Source organism: Lynx rufus, unplaced genomic scaffold (genome assembly GCF_022079265.1).
Source record: "Lynx rufus isolate CCGP_SWC_20201006 ecotype Redwood Valley unplaced genomic scaffold, mLynRuf1.p SCAF_3, whole genome shotgun sequence".
Lineage (NCBI taxonomy): Eukaryota > Metazoa > Chordata > Mammalia > Carnivora > Felidae > Lynx > Lynx rufus.
In genome coordinates, this window is record NW_025814845.1 from 30,565,341 (window position 1) to 30,587,851 (window position 22,511).

Below are 22,511 nucleotides of genomic sequence, written 5' to 3' on the forward strand. Positions count from 1 at the left end.
TCTCACCCTCCCCCGTTCATGCTCTGTCTCTCTCTGTCTCAAAAATAAATAAACGTTAAAAAAAAAAAATAATAGCCACCATGTTAACTTGTGTCTCCTACATTTCAAGGACTTTACAGCTTTTTTACAAAAATCCTTCCAAGATAGTTCTTATTACACCTATTTTCCAGATGGGACAACTAGGGCCGTATCCTTGCAATTAAATGGAGATGGAATTTGAATCTTGCTTTGTCTTAATTCAAATTTATACTTTCTTCAAAATGTCAGATTACCTTCGGGTACAGACTTCAACCTGTTCCCTCCAGAACTGTGCAGGAGATCTGTTATTTTGAAGAGATGGCAAGTTAGCACTCACTGGTCTCTGCTTTATAACTGAAACGTTTGCAACCCCCGCTCCGAGCAGGTGTGCTGAGTTGCAGTTACCCTGTGATGTTTGTGCCCAAACTGAAGATCCCTATCAAGGCAACGAGTAAAATATGAATGTGAGAAGCAGTGATGGCCTTCTTCCTCTTTTTTAAACAAACCAGAATTTCTGCATCAGAGTGAATGTTGCGCCCTTTGCAGGGGTCCCATGGGAGTTTATGCACTTGACCCAAAGACACTGCTCTTACATCATGTCTCAAGCTCCTCTTATGGATTTGCTCTGAACCCGAGGCACATTCTTTTAAGTTTCTTCAATGATAGCAAATCTTTGTCCTTTTCAGGTGGATTTGATTTTGGGAGACAGCCCTTTGGAGCTTCAGCCAGTGGATAAAGGTGGGTGACCAAGCCAGATTATATTTGGAGTTAAAAACACGTTGTGAACAGAGGGTAGTGATTTTGGTTTTCTTTTGTAGTTTGTTAAACCGTGTCAGGAGGATATTGTAAACGTTTCTAAAAGCGCTTTGACTAATGCCTGCAATGTCGGAAAAGTGCATCAACTACCAAGTGACTGCTTTGCAGGATAATGGTCATTTGACTACATTAGCTCTGTTCCAACAGTTAAAAAAAAAAAGTACCATAACTTTAGAGCCACAGCTTGAATGATTACTTTGGGTGCTATCATCTTCTGCAACAAGACCCTGCATTGTTATGAATTATGGCTTTGCAATAAAAAGAACCAGGATGTAAATGTTTGCTAGATAAACACAGTTACACAGGGCAAACAGACCAGGATAAAAATGGCAGTTGAGAATCTGGAGAACCTAATATTCACTAACACAAAAAGCCGCATGTTGCATTAAAACAGTTAAAGAGAAGATAGATGATGGGAAGAACGGCGGGGGAAATGATAGTCTTTATGGTTATGGCAATAAGAGAGAAGCTAGAAGATGTTTGAAACGATATTCTTATCTGGTTAAGGTGGCTGTTGTTTATAACGAGTTAAAATGTGCAAGGAAGAAATTGTTCATGTGATTTCTAGCCTGTGGCGTTCCTAAGATATTTTAATATGTAGAATTTTACAGGGTATTTTCTATGAATGTATTTTACACTGATGTATTATACATCAGAATTAACCTCTTTATTTTATGAAGGGCTAACATTTTGCAATCCTCATCATGAAATCTCTCAATCAGAAGGATACGTGTTTTGGTTTAATACAGTTATCATGCAGTGGGGAGCTGGGTAAAAATAATTACAGTATGACCAATGCCCTGGGTTTCAAAGCATTCAGACAAGGTTTTAGTACCTATATCCATCTTCAGAACCCACTGAAATATTTTATCTTATTAGGTGGCATATCACAGATGAGGGTCTGTGTAAACATTAAAAGCTACCCACTAAATCTAAATCATTTCAGTTAATAAGCTAATAGTAAGAAGAAGGAGAGGCATCTTACTAACCAAGGGCAGAAATAATTTAGTAAATGATTGATATCGCAAGGTCTCCAAGATTTTACTATACATTACGATTACCATTGTGATTAAGAGTCCTCTTGGGAATAAATGGCAAAACGTGTTTGCAATGGGCAAGAATACCACTTATGCCTGAGTTCAGGGTATACAGACATTTGTCTTATTATTTAAAAATCCTCAATAAAAGAGGCCCTTGTTCTTAGGAGACTGTTAAAGAGGAAATAAACTGTTCTTCTGCCATATCAGAGGGCATTTCAAATGAAGGTGTTTTGAGAAAGCAAGTCTTGACCTTAAGCGGATTGTGTTTGCCTGGGAATCTCAGAGGAGGGGTACCCAAGAGAGGAAAAATGGACCTGTGGCCTGGGGGCTCTGGCTGAATCTCCCTTCCCTCAGCGGCCCAGCTCTCTCTATTGGGACACGGTGGCATAAAGAGCCAGGACAGCTGGATGGGGTAAAACTTTCATCACCTTTTCATAGGCCATAGAGTTTCATTTAGCCAGCTGAGCTCTCCTTGTCTGTAAAACATATTTTAAAATGTTTACCACATAGAGTCATCGTGAGGATTAGATGAGAGAATCAGTCTATCGTTCAGCAAATGGTTCTTGCATGACTTTTCAGTGCCTAAGATACACCAGTGCGCAAGGCCAGGCCATAGGGCTCAAGGGCCTCAGTAGTAGACTTTATAAGACTGTTGGTGAGGACTCTGGCAATGTCAACATGGGTGGTATGGGAGCTCATGGGAGGTGGGTTCCTGGAATATGGCTTATAATAGGGTCTGTTCCCTGCTAGGAGGCCCATACCCATAGCTGAATTCCCCAGGATTTCCCCCACCTTGGGCCCAAGGCATCAGAACTGACACCCTGAGAGGTTTGGATGTGTGTGTGTCTGTGGATGTGTGGTATATATGTGTATTTTAAGTCATTTGCTTCCACCCCCAACAGTATCCCTGTCTATTAACAGAATGAGGGGGAGAAAGAGAGAAAAAGAGAGATTGGGACAGAACCAAAAAGAGAGATTTCCAGGAAAGGAAGAAAGTTAGATAGCTCTCCCTAACCCCCTCCCACCCTTACCATGAAAATACCATCTGGGATTAAACTCTATGTGAAGATTAGAGGTGTGGGAGAGACATGAGGAGAAACTGTTTCTCACGTCAAGAACAGGAGAAAGCACAACGCCTATATGAGAACCCCGGAAACGACAAATTACACACACGGAGTGAGCCAGTCCATCAGAAGAAGAGGGGTCAGCCAGGGAGCCAAGCGGGAAAGGGCAGTCTTGCAGCCAGACCCAGCAATGCCCTTCCCAGCACCGTCCAGGATGCGACGGGAGTGCTTGGACCCTCAGACACACCCCACGTGGCCTGACCCTGGGAGTATGCGTGCCCTTTTGTGGAAAAATGCACAAGGCCTGAGGCCTCATGCTTATGGCACCTCTTGCTTTGTGTCTCAAAGGCAGAGTCTTGCCTCACCTTCTCCTGCAGGTGGAGGGGGGTTGTCCATGCAGGCCACTATCCCTGCCCGACTCCTCCACTTTCTCAAAGGAAATTGGGACACAGAAAACCCCTAGGTCTCTTGCTGCAAGTATGACCAATTTTGAAGTCACTGCTGCCCAATTCTTTTAGAAGCTTGGATGAGAAAACTCTTCTATCCCCAATTTTCTGAAGGAAATCTGAAATTGATCTTCATCCCTGCACTAATTTGGCACCTCATAGCAGTGCCCGGGGATAGCACACCCTGTATTAACCACCCCCTTCCGGCACACCCTCCCCTACTTGCACCCTGGGATTGCTTTTAGTCAAGTGTTTCAGGAGATGAAATCAGCCTGCACTGAGAAGCAATGTAAGGAACCACCTTGCAAAACTTGTCACTGGCTGTGTTTAGCGTAAAGACGGTGTTTCATTTCAGCCATTATGTCCTCTCTATGAGAATTCAGGGGCTGCATTTCTCTTTAGTCTCAGAAATAGTCATTTTTATTGAGGGGCACTCAATTTCTTTGTGGAAGAATTTGTTATTTCATATGGTTGCTTAAAAGCTTAGCACCACATGGCATATCTTTTCTGTATCAACCTCACCTCTGGTTTTAGAATCTTTGTCTTCATTTCTCTTGGCCTCATCTTTTCATTTCTTGTTTTCAATTGGTTTTATCTTGCTAAGGTATATGTATCCTTACAAGTTGCCCTAAATCTTTCGATGAACAAAACCAGAGGTAAATAACTAAGGTATCCACAAGTTATATGTTCTACTTATCTAATAATATCATGGCGGTGATCTGGCTTTCCACGGAGAATTTTCTAGAAGGAGATAATATACTCATCAGAGAGCTCAAGGATCTCACCCGGCAGATTGAGTTCTTAGTGCACATTAATAAATGGACACTTGCGTTCATGTAAGGGTCTCTTATGGGCTTAGTGATGGTGTGTCCCTGTCTGAGAATGCCCATCTTGCACTGTTTATTCCTGCCACTGCTGAACACTAGACATATTAATCCTCTTCCACTCCCTTGAACACAGCAAACTCTTTCCTTCATCAGGGACTTTGCACATATAAATTATCTCTGCTCGGAATGTCCTTCCTCCTTTTCTCTCCACACCCCTCTTTCTCATCATTAGAGCAGTAGCGGCACATTAGAATGATTGAGGGTGTGTGTGTGTGTGTGTGTGTGTGTGTGTGTGTGTGTTATTAATACCCAGGCTCCAAATGAGACAAATTAAACTGAAATCTCCAGGGGTGGAGCCTAGGTACTGGTATTTTTTAAAAGCTTCTCAGATGATTCTAATTTTTAGCCAGGACGGAGAATCACGGCTGTAGGTCTCAGCTTAAATGTTAGCTTCTTACAGAGGCCCTCCTTGGCCACCTCTAGGACACAGACATTGTCACGCTCTCCAGCTCACCTTCTTCCCTGATTCCTTTGTAATAATCACTACAATTTGTAACTGTTGCATATATTTGAATGTTTTTGTCCCTCATCCTCCACCCCTCAATTAAGACATAGGTGCTGTGAGGACAGAAAATATATCTGTCTTGGTCTTTGTGCTTTTCTTCTTGGTCTTTGTACAGTGTCAGGTGCATAACAGGATTCTGAGTCTACAATGATGAGGATGACCCTCAAATAATACTACTGTTCTGTGGGGCCTCCTGGAAGCCAGTGAGGCTCCCTGGAATATTATGAGAGAATCCATATCGATGCTCAGTGGCTATTTTACTGCCCAAATGGTTCCACACACTTTCCTCTTCCCTGACCCCTGTGTGCCAGGATTTTTTCAAGTGAGATCTACAAATAAATCCTCATTTGGAGCATCTCTTTTATGTCTGTGTCCTCCTTTATTTGATTTTGACCATTGTGAGTGAGAGATTCCAACTTGTTCATCTTTGTGTTCCCACCCTACTCCAGCACCCGGCACTGAATCTTACACATAGCGGGGCTCCATAGCTATTTGTTGACTTGAATGGAGTTGACTTTATCTTTATGGCATGTAGATATTCTGACCAAGATTTCACCCTGGGCAGTAGCATTTATGACTATCCAGAGATTTGAGGCATGGGGGATCGTGAGCACATCATGAAAGTTAAATTTGTTGGTCTAGGCAACTTCACCATAATCTAAATGCAGATGGTCTCTACACCTGGATTGCACAGAAGGACAAAACAAGTAAATTTGTGTTTGGAGGCAGATAATGAAACTGTGAGGAGTCTGAAAACAACTCAGTCACCTACCTCATAACACAGGTGCTGGTCCAAAAAAGGATAAATTCATTGTGGGGCTGCTTGAGCTTTCGATATGGCTGAGTCAGTTCTTTCTAAATTATTATTTGATAGTTATTAATAAATCAAAGCAAACCATCCACCTACTGTTTTCCCTCCACAGTTAGTATGTTCACCAAGTTGACGTTTATGTTCTAAGGTACTTTTTTCCTAAGCTTAAATTAACTAAGACCGGTTAGAGGAGTGGACATTTTTTTTCTCCTTTCTTCTGCTTTATTTCATTTCCTTAAGGAATCATCTTGGTTTTTCACTCTTCCTTTCCTCAGTTTTACGTAGGTGTTGTGTTGGTGGGAAATGGAAAAGCCTCTTATCTGGGAAAGTTTTCATATTGTCATGGAGAAAAATGCATGTGCGCGCACGCGCACACGTGTACACACACACACACGCTCATAAACCCACACAAATGAAATCCCCTCTTCAGAGGAGCCAGCTACAGGAAATTGACTTATGCACAGGAACTTGCTAATCTCTATTGTCACATTCGGATTGTTCCTGCCACCTCAGTCACCACGCACACTAAACCCAACCATCTTGGGTTGGATTCTCTACCAGCTCAACTCTTATAGTTTTGGTTCTTCCAGTGTGAATCAGCTATATCCTTGGGGAGGAAGGAAAAGTTGATCCCAGAGGAATTTATAACAGCGCTTGGGCAGCTTTTGCTTTTACTTACCTGCACTGAACAGATTAACTTCCGGAGTCAGTCATTTTGGTGTCAAGAAATTTCTTTGGCATTCTACAACAGGTAAGACTTTTGCTTCTTTAAAAATAGTTCCTCAGTGTCAAAAGAAATCTCTCCAATGTATTTAGCTTTACTCTAGGCTAAACACAGTAATTACCTTTTTCTATAGTTGTAAAGTATGGTACCATATTATGGGGGAACGGGGACTTGCCCTGGTATCCAGTCCCCCCGCCCCGCCACGCACCATCCTAAAAAGATGCGTATCATTTTTGAAACTTTACAAGTTATAATAGTTGGTTTTTGGTTATTCAGATATTCTCTTAGAGAATTCATATGTTTGTTATTGACTATGACTGAGTTCAAATATTTGGGTAGTTGAAATATCACCCTATGTTTGATAAGTAAACTTAAAGATCCTCTCAGTTGTATAAATAAGAGCTTTAAAATGTTCTAAATCAAAAAAGAAACCAACCCAAATCCAGATGATGTGGATTTGGAGCTGGAATTTCTAGCTTGTCTGTTTCACCTATTGTCAATGCTTGAGTCCTCTTCCTACAAGTGGTATATGAAGCATAAGTATTTATTTTTAAATTAAATTGAATTAAATTAAATTTAGTTTTTGAGGTGGTTTGATTTGGGGACATGCTATGAGGTACCATCAATAGCCTGGGTTATAGCTAAATGAAGGTAGAGAAATCACTAGTTTAAGGTACTTCACTAAATTAAAGTTGCCAATGAAATATTCAAGCAAGCAACAACTAGTCAATAATCATTTATTGGTTCCGAGCTGGTGCTGTGGAGGATATAAGAAAAATTAAGGAAGCCTCTATACAAAGGAACATATAATCTAGTAGTCATGGCAAGAGGTAAAATTCAGGAAGAGGTAAAATTCAGAGGGGAATTGAGTGATGACTGGGGTTACATGGGTGGTAAGTTATAAGAGTTCCAAGAAAGGGGGTTTGAGGGTAAGCAAGAATGGTCTGGAAGACATGGCTTTGGAAAAACATGAGATTTGAGTAGATGGAGAATGTGGAGGTTAATTCACATGGGAGGATTGTGTGGGCAAAGGCACAGAGGTGAGACTGACGAGATGAGCAGTCCAGTTGAGGAGACTGGCCCTCAAAAGAGGAAAATTTGTTTAACATATTGGCAGGAAATAAGCTTGGAAAATTCAGGTGTAGACAAGTTATAGAGGACCTTGAGAGGCTGCTGAACAGAACTGACTCCATTCAATAGTTTTCTAGTCTTCTTATGCCATTAGGCTCCTTTTCTGAGCTTTCATAGCACTCACAGAATTCCAGGTGAGTGGGAGCCCAGAGATCCCTGAGTCTTTTCATTTTGGGACTACTTTTTATCTTCTACTTGCCTTCCCTTTACTGTCTTCCTTTACCATACCATTTATGCTAGGAAAGGTTTGTGTGGCTCAGGGATCCTGTAAGACCTCCATTTCTGGTTACTACAGGTCAATCATCAAGTATTAAAGTGGCCTTCCTCTTAGGAGAATGATTTGGTTGACCAAGCAAGCCTGTAGTCTTCAAAAGCCAACCCAAAAACTCCATGAAATATGTGTTACTTCCTTCACATGTCTGACTGAGATGCTATGGATCTGCTGGTGTTTTTTTCCTAATGATTTGGAGCACTTTTTTTTTTCTTCTGAAGTGTGAAATATTTGCATCCATATAATAACAAAACTACAGTATGGTGAATAAGAATCCAGACTTTTGGAGCCAGATTATCTTGTGCTGAACCTGGTGCTATTGCTTCTGAGCTGTGGGAACCTAGGACACATTACTTCACTTCTTCAATCCTCAGATTAAAAACAAAAATCTGTAAAGTAGCTCCAATAACTGAAAATACCTATGTCAGAGTTGTTGTAAGGATAAAAATGAAATATAAATGTGTGCAGCATTTAGCTTAGTGCCTGGCATAAAATAAACTCTGAAGAAATGTAGCTATTATGATTGTTACTAAGACTTGGCTGGGGACACGAGAGTGAAGATGATATGGTGTCTGGCTGGGAACGAGATAACTGTAAAGTAACTCTTTTAATGCCGGTGCTCCTTTCAAAGGAAAATGAGGCTGATGGGTGAAGGCTGGAAATTAATATCTTTTGAGCACCAAGTATGGAATAGGCATGGGGTAGTCTGTTTTATAGCAATAATATATATGAAAAAAGGAAAACAAGATTTGAAACTGATTTTTTTAAAAAAATTTTTGATGTTTTCATTTATTTTTGAGAGACAGAGAGAGACAGAGTGTGAGCACTGGGGAGGGGCAGAGAGAGAGGGAGACACAGAATCCGAAGCAGGCTCCAGGCTCTGAGCTGTCAGCACAGAGCCTGATGCGGGGCTTGAACCCGCAGACCGTGAGATCATGAACCTGAGCCTAGGTCGGATGCTCAACCGACTGAGCCACCCAGGTGCCCCAGAAACTGATCTTTTAAGCCGTTCCATATCTGATTGTCAGACTTATAGGACAACTATCTGAGTGACTGCTGTGTTATTTGTGGGCATCTGTGGCTGATGTTGCTTCCTGAATGCTTTGGGTGGAATTTTAGAGGTGTTTGGCATTAGAGGCAGAGAGTGACTCTCCTTCCTTGGCCAGCTTAAATTAAATTATTTTTAATTTTATTGTATTCTAATTTTAGTGCTAGCAAGACATAGCCAAAAACCATTTCTATTCAAAAGTTGTGACCATTTTGACAAGGAGTACCCAAAGTACTTATCTGGATTCTAGATGCTTGGGTCTGGGGGAAAGCTAAGATTGAAAAACGTCTTGCTTGCTCGTTCCACTCTCCAAACTAGAGAGTTTTTTTTTGGGGGGGGGTGAGGTTAGTAAGCCCCCTTTTAAAAAATGCAAATATGGCCAATATGTTCATTATGCAAGGGATTTCTCAATTATATGTGCAGATTATCTTGGTCAAATAGTAATATTGTTTCCCTTCTAGAGCCCCACTAATAACAAAAGGGAGGAAGATTTGGGGTTTTGTGTATGCAAAGGGGTGGGCCCAAGTCAAGATAGGGTGCGAAAGGGGAACATGACAGTGGTGGGTGCTGGGATGGGGAGTGCAAAGGAGGGCATCTGAGATGGAAAGGGTGAATAGAGGCAGGTTCGTGCCAGAAACAAAGGTTCCTCCTACGTGGCTTTTAAATCATTTGACTCAAACAGCTGCTTGAAGTCCCAAGCAACCTCTTGGTATTTTGCTTAAGAAGATGTACTGTTCCCTGGATGTGGACAGTTGTTCAGAGATAATGTGATTTGTTTGGTTGTGGCCTGGAATTATAGTTCCTAAAGCTGGCTGGACATCAAAACCACTTGGGGAGTTTTTAAAAAACTAGCACTTCCCAGGTATCACATAGAAGCCCTGAGATTTAGTCCAGGAATCTGTGTGATAATCAATACAAACCCTTTCCCCCAGGTGGCCTGGAGGCAGTTGCTCTATAGGTGAGCATCTGAGAGTCATTAATCCAGAACTCTTCTACTAGGGCACCAGGCACCAAGATGGTAAGTTACGTAAGTGCTGAAATGGTGCAAAATGATCCTCCCACTGTTGTGATTAATCTCGACACAAGTAATTTCTGTTGTTTTGAATTTATTTCTTAGGAGAATTCCTGGGGATGGGTTGACGGAGTTAAAAGTGTGAGCATGTTTAGAGTTTTCATCAACCATATTTACATTTTTAACGCTCAAGTGGTAGGGTGCCACTTTCAAAATTCTATAGTGTTAAATACACATGGAGGCTGTTCATTATTACTCAGGGACAGCCCAAAGAAAGGAATTTGCTTTCAAGGGAGAAAGTGCCAAATCATTCTTCCATTTCTCTTTTCCAGTGAGACAACACTAATGAATTACGTTTGGAAGAAAATTTCAAAGTATTACAGAACGCTCAATTGCTTCTTAGAGCATAAATTGGAGTCTTCTTATCTCTACATTTAGTTTCTTGTAAAACTGTAGTCAGCAATGACCTCTTCCCCATTTCGTAGAAAAGAAAACCAAGGAAGAGAGTGGTTAAGTAACATGCAGTATGGTTCTCATCACATTTGCCATGAGAACTGAGTATAGTCATCTACTCAGTCATTGTTCGAGTTAATAAATAATTGAGTAGTTGCTATAGGTGACCCCGTGAAAAAACACTAGTAAATGAGTCCACAAAGAGAGTATTGTCCCAATTGGGGGAGGGTGGGTGGAATTAATTGACTCAGATAGACCTCCTGCTCTATTTTTTTTTTTGCATTATGCTTTATTCATCATATATTTGCATAACTTGCTAACCTAAAAGCATGGTTATTGTTTGTGACAACAGATGGGAATAGGGTGAATTTTCAATGGCTTCAATGAAAAGAAAAAGCCGTGCTCTTACAAAATATCAAGTGAGATATTTGTAGCTGTGTGCGGGAGCCTGCCTGCATTTGTTTGCAAGAGCTGCCTGTAATATTTCCAGAAATTTTGCAAGCCAGTTGTTGAACACAGACACCAGGAAAAATTAAATTCTATAACTCACAGTTAAACAAGTTATGTTAAAAATAAAGGCAATAAATACTCAAAACTCATTACTTCCTTTTTATTTACTACATTTTACTATTATTTATGTCCTTGAACTTATTTCAATAATAGTGTGCCACTGAGGATCTCTTTCCAACTCTGCATTCAAATTCGTAGCTTGAAACTGGCCATGGTAGGAATATTTACACCATGAAAATTGGCGAACACCATAAATCAGGCTCCTCATACCTTTTTTTTTTGAGGAGAGGCTGTTAAACATTTTATCAGCATGCCATCAAGGAACTGTGTAAAATACAAATATGGCAACTTGGCAATGTGTCAAGAGCCATTAAAATGCGCATACACTTTGATCTCTTAATTCTATCCCTGGGAATTTATTCTAAATAAATAATTCAAAGAAGGAAAAAATAACATGCAGGAACACATTCACTGTATTACCATTTATAACAGCAGAATCGGAAAATAACCTAACTAAGCAATAATGGTTCTGGTAGCGTTAACCCCATGGAATACTTTGTAGTCATTAAAGGTAATACCTATGGTAGTTATATGAAAATATATTTGGTATAGTGTTAAATTAGAAAAACAGGACTAAAAAAAACAGGATGAAAAATCTCACTTACATTCTGATTTTGTTATGAATGAAGATTAAATGTGAGTGTAAAACAGTGTAAGCATTTGGTGTGTTAGTATGGTGAAATGATAGAATTTTGTTTTTATTTTGTTTATTGGAGTAGTGGTGTGTGTGCATTTTAAAAATGTGGAGAAAGCCTGTAAATAAGTGATCTTAAGTAGTTTTAACATTTAACTGGAAGATTGAGCAGTTGTGTGGACCAGATGAGGTTTGGCTTTGACATGCAGATGTGTACTATGATTCTCTGGGCAGGGTATTGTAAAGGGAGTTTGGATGAGGCAGTCTGGAGTGGTAGATGCTAAAGTGCTTTCTTTTTTTTATTTAAAAAATTTTTAATGTTTATTTATTTTTGAGAGGGAGAGAGAGAGAGAGAGGGAGAGAGAGGGAGAGAGCATGCAAGTAGGGAAGGGGCAGAGAGAGAGGGAGACACAGAATCCAAAGCAGGCTCCAGCCTCTGAGCTGTCAGCACAGAGCCCAGCACAGGACTTGAACCCACGAACCATGAGATCAGGACCTGAGCTGAAGTCAGATGCTTAACAGACTGAGCCACCCCGGCGCCCCTAAGGGTGTTTCTTTGGGGCAGCTCATGAAGGAGGAAGGAATGGCTGGATGGGTACTAAAGACTTGCTAACATAGACTGCAGAAGCTGAGAAATAACCCAGAGGAAAAAAACCCAACTGGCAAAGGCAAGAGAGAGAGGAGAGGGCATTTCTTAGGTAAAGACAGGGAGATGCTGATTTCAGAGATGAACATGATGGATGTGAAAACAGTTCTGTTTAGATCTGAAAACAAGAGCGCTCCAGTCAGAGAGGAAATGATTCTTCTAAATCATGGGTTCTCAAATTGTAGTTCATTTAAGGGTCACTTGGATGGATGTGGGGGTCATGTTAACAAATGCAACTTCCTAGGTTCCACCTCCATGGATTCTGATTCAGTTGGTCTGGGGTTGGCAGGAATATGCATTTTTAACAAGTCTTACCACGCCATAAAGCTTCTGACACAAATGGTCTGCAGATCATACTTTGAACAACACTGCCAGATTAAAGGTAATAGTTTGGATTGGCCGAGGGAATGTATACCAATGTGTGTGTGTGTGTGTGTGTGTGTGTGTGTGTGTGTGTTGGGGGGGGCAGTGAGGCTATTACCTTGAGGCTTAGGATCTAAGGGCTTATGACATAAAGGGGTATGACAACAGAGAAAGCCCAGAAGAGACAAGTTATTTACTGAATCTGTAGAAACAAACTAAAAACAGGAGGTGTACTTATGTTACTCCTTACAGAAATACAGTTTGTACCACCGAATTCCCTTCCACTGTGAAACAACTTTTGTCAGGCATTTGGACCAACTGGAAGCAGCTGTGAACAAGAGAACTACAAGCAGGTGGTACAGAGAGGAATGGTCATAGGGAGAGTCTAGGACCCACAAACATTCGATTTCAGACCACTGGAAGGTGGTAACTAAGAATAAATGTGAGTAGAATAAGTGGGGCTGTGTCCAGAAAATATTTTGGGCCCCAGTGTATGATAACATTACATTACAGAAAGAAAGAAAGTCTGATTTTTGATGCAATGTAGTACTCTATATATAGGACTTTATCACTCAAAATAGTAATAACACTTAGACATGTACCATTAACAACAACATATCACAAAATAAACATATTAAAAGTAAATGATATTACAGGGACAGGAGCTATGGTACTGAGATTATCTGTTTCACCTGGCTTTAGAAGGACTTTAGTGATTGTAGGAAGCTCTCAAATAGCCTTTAATATCTTGAGTTCTTCCAACTTAAAATTTTTTTAAATGCTTATTCATTTTTGAAAGAGAGAGAGAGAGTGAGTTGGAGAGGGGCAGAAAGAGCGAGACACAGAATCTGAAATAGGCTACAGGCTCTGAGCTGTCAGCACAGAGCCCGACCCGGGACTCGAACTCCAGAACAGCAAGGTCATGACCTGAGCCAAAGTCAGATGCTTAACCTATTGAGTGAGCCAGGTGCCCCCTCTTTATACTGAAGGTGATTCTTTTACTTTAAAAATGTTTCACATTCCCTATCACCAGGGTCACTAGTCTCTTGGGACATAGCAGGATAAACCAAGAATAAATCACAACTCTTCTTAGCACTGGAGGCACAACTCAGGGTCTATTGGATGTGTAAGGGTGCACCTGCCAACTATCCTATTCCCCACTTAACAGGGTTTTTTCATGGACTGATTGGCTTACACTTCAGAGCAGTGTTTCCTAATCATTTTTTTGCTCACAAATTCCTTTGAGAATCTGTTGAGAACCAAAAGCCTTCTTGAGAAAAAGCACAGAAATACAGGAACGTGTACATTTGCCATATAATTTTAGAGGATTTGGGGGCCCTCTAAAACCCACCCATGGCCTCCTAGTAGTCCAGAGTCCTCATATTAAGAACTCTTGCCTCTGAAGTTGTCAGTACAGTAGAGGAGGCCCTGCAGAGGTTGAGAAAGTTCTGATTCTTGCTGATGCTGGATTTAGCTGCCAAAGAGAAATGCTGACTCTCCAGTTGATCGGTAAAATGAGGGCAAGATGGCAGAGATGCGTGTAGTTTTATAGTACTGAATCCTCAGCTTGAGTAAACGTGTGCGGCTGGAGAGTATATATGACTCCTGTTCTAAGTCCTTAATGCTGCATTCTCTTAAGTGAAGCCAGAGTTAGTTCCCATTTGGGAAAGCAGTCTCTCAAAATTCTACTTTAATACTTGTTTATAGTCATGTGTTTCCTTTCACGGTACGAGAAATGCAGGCCGGTTGTAAATACTGATATGGCCAACTCCAGAGTATGGTTACTGGTGTGGGGCCAACTGATGCCCCTCAGTGAATACTGGATGCCCAGTCAGGCTGTTTTTTGGGGTGAAAGACAGTAGTGAGTGTGTAATATGCTTGGTTCCGAGTGTAAAATGTAGGTTTTCCTATCTGAAGCTGAACATCTGGGCCCTGATGACTTTGGAGATAAGTCCTTTCCCTGTACAGCCTTAAACCACAGAAGCCCAGTTGGCTGTCTTTTGTTAGTGGGTACCTCACTTGCAATTTGGGGAACTGGGTGTTTTCGGAGGAAAGGTCGTGCCTTTGTTAATCTCTTGTCCGCTTGGACTGTGATAGAGGCTCAGGCAGGGTCTGGAGATTTACCCGAAACCCAACTGTTTAAATTAGCCAATTCTGCTGAAAGCGATAAGACCATGTTATTGTGTCATGTTCGTAGAGTGGGCAGATAAAGGACGGGGAGCGAAAACGCACACCATCTTCAACCGTCCAGAGGAAAAGTATGTGCAATTGGCTAGATTAATTGTGAAATAGAGTCAGACTTCTCTTGGTCTAGCATAGTGTAAGGATTATTCATCTTTTTCCAGGTAGAAAAAGAAAATCTATGACAAATATATTCAAGTAATTAGTGCAATTCAACGTCTACAACCAGTTTAAGTATTGTACACCCATGACTGGGTCTCCTGCCAATTTCAATTCAATGTAGTCAATGTAGTCAATTTACTGTAATTTAGTACATTTAATGCATTTTAATAGTAATACTGCATCATGGAATACTCAGTTACAGCCCTCAAAACAGAAATAGTCATGTACGCCAAAGGCTTATAGCAAACGCTCTACCTCTCCTGTCTCCTGGAGACTGCTCTCACTGCTATGTCCGCATGCCTAGCAACCTAGTTGCTGATGCAGGGAACTGACTGGCACACATGTCTTCCTTGATGCTTTTGCTTTCTTTCAGAGGATCCATTCTTTGCAGCAGGACCCCTACTCTTCCCTTGCTTTCCCCATTGGTATTCCAGCTGTCGTCTCCTTAAGCCCTCCTGAACACATAAATCCGAATGTGAACCTTCTTCTCAGCTGCCACAGAAATTTTTTTCTGTCTTTGTTCCAACTGAAAATGATCACAGCCATGATCGAGAAGTATAAGAATGTCTGTGATTGTTCCTTGTAACAAGGAAAAAGAAAGCCATATATTTGAATTCAAATTTAAATGATGTAAAACCATTGCCATCAACTACAAAAACCTTTAAAGGATTTAGAAATCCCCTTTGGCATACTTATTTCGGATAAAACCTGATTTTTCTTTAAGCTCCAATATCTTTGGTCAGCAACTTGCCGAAATTTATATCAGTAGTCTCTCCCTCTTCTTCTGCTTGTGATAAGGGAGTAGAAGAGGGTGTTGGATGTACATACAGGAAATAGGAGGGGAAAAGGCAGAAAAATCTTACATGTTGACAGTACCACAATTTCCTACATCTTCTAGAATAATATTGTCACTCTATCCCTACACACAGAATGTCTGGTAATATCAGAGAAGTATCTGTAGTAATGTGGGCTTTAAAAAATATAATGGTAATAATGTTCATTATAGTAAATGTGGCATATAACTTTTACTTTAAATATATGTGTATGTACTTTACTTGTAAGCATTTAGTTTAGTTTTTACATTTTAAAAATGCCATCATGCTAGTACTTTCCCTCCAAAATGTGCACAATATGTAGAAAGAAGCTCAAAAGTGAACATCGCTTCCTAGTGTATAGGAAGCATTTACCTAGTGTAAACATTGTATACCTAGTGTAATAAGAATACAGCTGATGCTTAAATGGATCATTTGAATTAATGAAGGGCAAGTAACTAGGGTATCTTTGCTGAGTCCTATAGCTGTCTTTTCTTTGTTTCCATCCTCTCTGTCTCAGGAAAGGCAATTTCTAAATGTGAATTGTGGCAATGTTTCTATTAAATTTTAGAGCCATAAGAACACATGGATAGTTTTTGCAAGACGGCAGGGGAGTTCTATGTAAAACTTGGATCAAAAGTTCAAAACCCAAACCAGTAGTTTTGGATTTCCCCAAGGGCTACCCGTTTGACATGTATGTCATCCAGGAAAGACCCAACACACATATATATGGAAGGAAAAATAAAAGTTTCTCTTCCAACAGGGGCTAGGCTCCTGTGGTTTTCAGTTTAGAAACTAGATTGTGCAATTGTATTCATAAGAAAAAAATCACCAGCACTTTCAGCTTTAGTTTATGCTAAATTTTGTTTTTGAACTGTGACCAGCCAAACTTACGAAGTTATTTTATTTTAATTTTTTTGAAGTTATATTATTTTAAAGCTTCCCTGGTTAGCTAGTCCTTTCTTTGGAGTGCTTAAACGATCATATTTTAAATTTTTTCCTACATTTATTCATGCTACTTGGAATTTAAATGTTAGTGCTCCTTCCTTTATATATTTGGTCATGACTGGTTTTATTTCTCAACAGGTACGTAACTCATTATTTTATCTGCTAACTGTGATTACTTTTCTTTCTTTTGCCGGTTTTGAGAATGTTTAACAATTCTTAAATACTTGATGTTTAACAAATAAATTACTAAGGTAAAATGCAGGATAAATAACAAAAACAAACTTAGTTGCCTTTACAAACTCTTTTTGAGTTTGATCAGGAACTTCTAAATTATTATCAAGTTTTCTCTTTTCCTATAAAATATTGGCCAAAATACAATTTATAAACAATATCACCAGCTGGTCAGGGAAAAGAGTAGAATGATCCTTTCTTCTCACCATTTAGTAGGCTCTGTTCTAAATTATTATTTTCAGTTATTTTAGACGGCTATAGAAAGGTCTTTTTTCAGAAAAATGGCAAGTAACTGGGCAGTAGGAATGAATAGCTTCAAAATGTCTATAGCCTTTTGCCCCTTCTAAGAATTATCCCTAAGAAAACAATAAGTATTTTATTATAAAATAAAAGCTTTTCAACGCAAAGTTTTTTTTTTTACAATAGAGGAACCTAAAAATCAATTTAAATGTCCAACAGAAATGAATTATATTTAAGCCTATTAAATATTTATTAAAATTTTTTTAAAGTTTATTTATTTTGAGAAAGAGAGTATGGATGTGGGTGGGGGAGGGATAGAAAGAGAAGGAGAGAGATAATCCCAAGCAGGATCTCTGCTGTCACTGCAAAGCCTGATGAAGGGCTTGATCCCACAAACTGTGAGATCATTACCTGAGCCAAAATCAAGAGTTGGACACTTAATTGACTGAGTACCCAGGCACCCCTAAAATATTTTTTGAAGAATAATGACAAGTAAAAAATTAGAGGATATAGCATATATTTTTGTTTAAAAAGGCCTATATATAGTTTTTATACATGAATTCAGAATGTGAAAATAAGCCAATATGTTAAAAATTGTCATCTAGTGTATGGTAAGATTACATATAATTTTAAAATGTTTTTCATTTTTCTTGTAGTTTCTATAATTAGTACGTATTATTTTTATAATAAAAGGCCCAAATTCCTTATTAAAATAAAGTCAATTTGTGGTGTTATATTAATAATGAAACTAGTAAAATGATTTTGATGTGAAAATTATTTTGACATTTTGAAGGCAACTCAATGCTTTGAGAGTCCTAAACCTATAATTACATTTTATCTTTTAAGACTTAGAGGGATCTCAAGTCTCTTATATCTTGAAACTTGATAAGCTATAGAAAATCATTTTTAAAGAGAGATGTTGGAGTTATTAAATGGGTTTGTGAGTGGTTTATGTTTTAAAATAAGAGAATGAACTTTAGCTAGAATAATTTAAGCAAAGTATAAAACATTTAATTGATGAATACAGATGACTATTTAAAAATTTTTATGTGAGAAGATTCCTAAAGGTATCCTTTAAGAAGCACATTTTCCTAATGCATCTAAATATTTAGAAATAATTGACTTTTAAATATCTTGAAAGGCATACCTTACTAGGCAAATCATAGATGTATTCATTCTGGTATAAGAAAATTACCTTGTTGCTTTCCATGGCCATTTTCTACACAATAATATATCTAATAAAAGTTTATTTGTTTTAAATGCCAAATATTACTTGAAATATTTTTACATTATTTCAAAGTTGATTAATTTAGCAAAGAAAGAGAATTTTCCTTTTAAACATGAGCCAGGTTTTGTGTTTGATTTGTGTAATATTCTTAATTACATTTTTCATTTGTTTTTGTCTGTGATTGTCTGTGGCTTTGGTTTAACAATAAGTCATGGTCTTGTGAGGACAGCTATTGTCCTTAGTAATGATTTCAGCTGCAAGTTATACAATACCTGACTAACAGTGACTTAAAAACAATCCTGATTAATTTCTCCCATATAACAAGAAGTCTAGATGTCTCTCTCTCTGTCACGGGCTCAATGGCTCAGTGGCTCCGTGTCACTGTCTCTGCAGTTCTCTTCTCTTCCATCATGGATGCAGATCCTTGCTGCCGCTTTGAGCCCTGTGTATTCGTCATCCATCCAGAGGTGTAGGGCTGGGTGGAGATGAAAGGAAGCTAACTTGGCAGTGGCTATCTCTTGTTCTAAGAGAGTAAAAAGTAGTTCAGAGACCTCTCAAATAGGTATCCTTCTGTGATATTGCTGGGTTACATGGCCAGCCCAACTTCAAGGCAGGTGTAGAAACAGGAAATAGAATTGTTATCATTGCCTTAGACCATGCATTCATAATGGGGAAGGAGGGACAGGTTGGGGGGTGGGGGAAAGGGTAAGGGTGGGATAGGGTGGTGCTAATGATATCATCTCTAAAGTGGAAGATAAGACTTTTTGGTGGAAAGAAGAGGATGAGAAAATTCTTACTCTTTTTATGTATAAAGATATACAGATACACACCAATATACATATAATACATAAACAGACATATACATGGTATTAAAATTTCATGGGTGAGGCGATTAGGAAAAAAGTGTCTAAAAATGCTCTGGGGAATGATCATGAAAAAAAGGTTGAGGAATACTGGCCTAGACCAAAAATGATCCATTCCTGAGGCTTTGCACATAGTCTTACAGACAAAATTGGATTCTATTACTAATGAAAAAGAAAGGCATAGATATTGAATAGAAAACTAACAATGCCTGCCACAATGTCATAAATTAAATTAATGAACAACTTACACCATCTTGTAATTAAACTGCGAATTCCTTTTTTTAAAAAAATATTTATTTTGAGAGTGTGGGGCAGAGAAGAAGAGAGAAAACCCCAAGCAGGATCTACACTGTCAGCACAGGGTCCAACATGGAGCTCGAACAGATGAACTGTGAGACCATGACCTGAGCTGAAATCAAGAGTTGGGCACTTAACCAACTGAGCCACCCAGATGCCCCTGAACTGTGAATTTCTTAAGAGTAGGAACTGTCTTATTATCTTTGTATATTAATACACCGGACCCTCAATACATGTATTTTGTAGATTGAATGAAACCTAACATATGTTTTACAGCTGGACCAGTTACCCCCAAACATTAATTTGAACATATCTCCTTACCCAGCAGCCTTCAGCAGCTTCTAATTCCTTACAGGAATGGGTCTGCCTTCTCACTCTCATTTCCTGCCACTTTCTCAACTATTATCTCAACTTCCCTGCACATTGATCTGCTTGGTCCCTAAACACATCTTTGGTCTCGCTCATCTGTGTTTTAAAAAAAAAAATTTTTTTTTAAATGTATATTCATTCTTGAGAGAGAAACACACAGAGTGCAAGTGGGGGAGGGGCAGAGAGAGAGGGAGACACAGAATCCAAAGCAGGCTCTAGGCTCTTAGCTGTCAGCACAGAGCCCGACACGGGGCTGGAGCCCACAAACCACGAGATCATGACCTGAACCGAAGTTGGATGCTTAACTGACTGAACCATCCAGGGCCCCTCACTCATTTGTGTTTTTGCACATGTGGTTCCCTCTCTTGTTACCCATCAAACTCCTTTTCCCTCAAGACTCTATTCGAAGTCCCTTCCTCTGGGAGTCCTGAGGGTGTTCGACTTGCGTGGAAGGCCTTTCCCTCCCTCTCCAACTTTTTCAAACCCTTCCCTTCACAGCCTCATTTAAGTTCGGCACCCCCCACACTGGTTCTTGACAGTGCCCCCAGCCCACATGCATTTAAATCCTATTGTGTTTCTGGTCTGTGTCTTTCTGGGGTGTGCCTAATTAAATAATTTGGTGTACGTGATGTCTTGTTGCCTGACTCAAGCACCTGAATCCTGTCTCCACGATAGGCTAAATTCCAAGACATCAAGGAAACTCCTACAGTGTCTGGTGTAGTGCTGTGCATCCAGGAAACAATAAATAAAACTTGGTTGAATAATAGATATAATCGATAAATATCAATAAATAAAATGAGAGCCAATAAGCAGTTGGCAATTCTGTTTCCTCCTGTTCTAAAACCCACTGTATTTGTGTTTTAACATAAGTATACCCAGCATCATTGGGATCCATTCATAAGGGAAAAATCTAAAGGCCTTACTTAGGAGCTAGAAGCTCCATGACCCCATCACTTAAACCAAATAAAAACCATACCTGTTTAGAGAACAAATGAGAAAAAAATAGATGTGCAGGGGATATCTGATACATAATTATGCTTATTGGCAAGATTTTTTTTCTTAATAATGTTATTTTGGGGGGCACTTGGGTAACTGTCGGTTGGGCCACCGACTCTTGATTTCTGTTCAGGTCGTGATCTCACGGTTTGTGAGTTCAAGCTGCCCAGCGGGCTCTGTGCTGGCAGAGGGATTCTTGGGATTCCCCCTCTCTTGGGATTCTTTCCCTCTCTTCCTCTCTCTCTGCTTCTCCCCTGCTCACGCTTTCTCTCTCTCAAAATAAATAAATTTTTAAAAAAGATTTTTTTAAATGTTATTTTTTAAAGTTTATTTATTTTTGAGAGAGAGCCCATATGTGTATGCAGGCATGTGCAAGCAGGGGAGGGGCAGCGGTGGGGTGGGGGAGAGAAAGAATCCCAAGCAGGTTCCACACTATCAGCACAGAGCCTGACTTGGGGCTTGAACCCTTAAATTATGAGGTCATGATCTCAGTCAGTTGGAGTTAAGCATCCAACTGACTGAACCACCCAGGCACCCCTGAGAAGATGTTTTAATAGGCATTGAGACTTTACCTTTTGGAGGGAAGAATGGCACATTAGGGGAATGAAAATGTTTTTTTTTTAAGTTATACTATTTTATTATAAAAATTTAAATACATCTAAGAGTCCCTATGCCAATCACCCAAATTCAACAATTGTTAAGATACTGCCATATTTGTTTCATCCTCTTTCCCCTCTTTGCTGATGTAGTTTAAAGTAAATCTCAGACATCATGTCACTTTCCCCACCTATGGTATGCATCTCTAAAATCAAGAGTATTTTCTTACACTACAATGCTGTCATTATCCCACCTAACAAAATTAGTAGTAATCCTTTGGAATTTTCTAAAACCCAATTTATAATCACATTTCCCTGATTGTCTTAAAAATACCTTTTAACAATTGGTTTATATAATTCAGTATGCAAACAGAGTTCATCCATTATACAGGTATTATGTCTCTGAAGTATCTTTTTTTTTTTAATTTTTTTAACGTTTATTTATTTTTGAGACAGAGAGAGACAGAGCATGAACAGGGGAGGGGCAGAGAGAGAGGGAGACACAGAATCTGAAACAGGCTCCAGGCTCTGAGCTGTCAGCACAGAGCCCGACACGGGGCTCGAACTCCCGGACCATGAGATCATGACCTGAGCCGAAGTCGGACGCTTAACCGACCGAGTCACCCAGGCGCCCCTGAAGTATCTTTAATATTCATTATTTTTAGTCACACAAATGAACTGATGAAGAAACACATTGGTTGATGTATTGGGGTAATTCTATTAGGCTGACAGTAAGTTGTTATATTGCTCTTATGTAGATGGAAAAACCAAAAGAGGTTTTGTAAATAGGGATGTCATAAATGATTGTTTATAAGATGGCCAATTATGATAGTTCTATTGCTTTGTTTATAATAGATGAAAAAGAAAGAAAATGGAGAGGGATTTTGTCTTTTGGGTTGATTGTGTTTTGTGTGTTGAAGCTGATTCATATGTAACTGGAGATAATAACATAATAATCCTTACTTCCTAGATTGTGAAGGTCAAATGAAAAGCTAGCAATCTGAGGAAGCTGTGTTTAGCTGTGGTACAGCATTTCTCCAATCTGACTGTGCTTCTGAGTCATCTAGGGTTTTAAAAATAGTTTCTCCGGTTCTTCCCAGACCTACTGAATGAGAATATCCTCATGAAGGTCCAAGAGAAACATTTAAA

At 39.4% G+C, this 22,511-nt stretch overlaps 1 protein-coding gene across 3 annotated transcripts in view; it reads left to right on the plus strand.

Moving 5' to 3' along the window:
* Window positions 1-536: 536 nt before the first annotated feature.
* The window catches only part of RHOH (ras homolog family member H), a 44,820-nt gene continuing 22,845 nt past the window's right edge, over window positions 537-22,511 (plus strand). The window contains exon 1 of one of the 3 annotated variants that reach the window (XM_047090966.1): window positions 537-756. The gene's annotated coding sequence lies outside the window, so the exon portion shown is untranslated. Of the gene's footprint in view, window positions 757-6,023; window positions 6,339-9,760; window positions 9,780-22,511 lie in introns of those variants that run through there. The other 2 variants (XM_047090965.1, XM_047090967.1) reach the window with 2 other exon arrangements.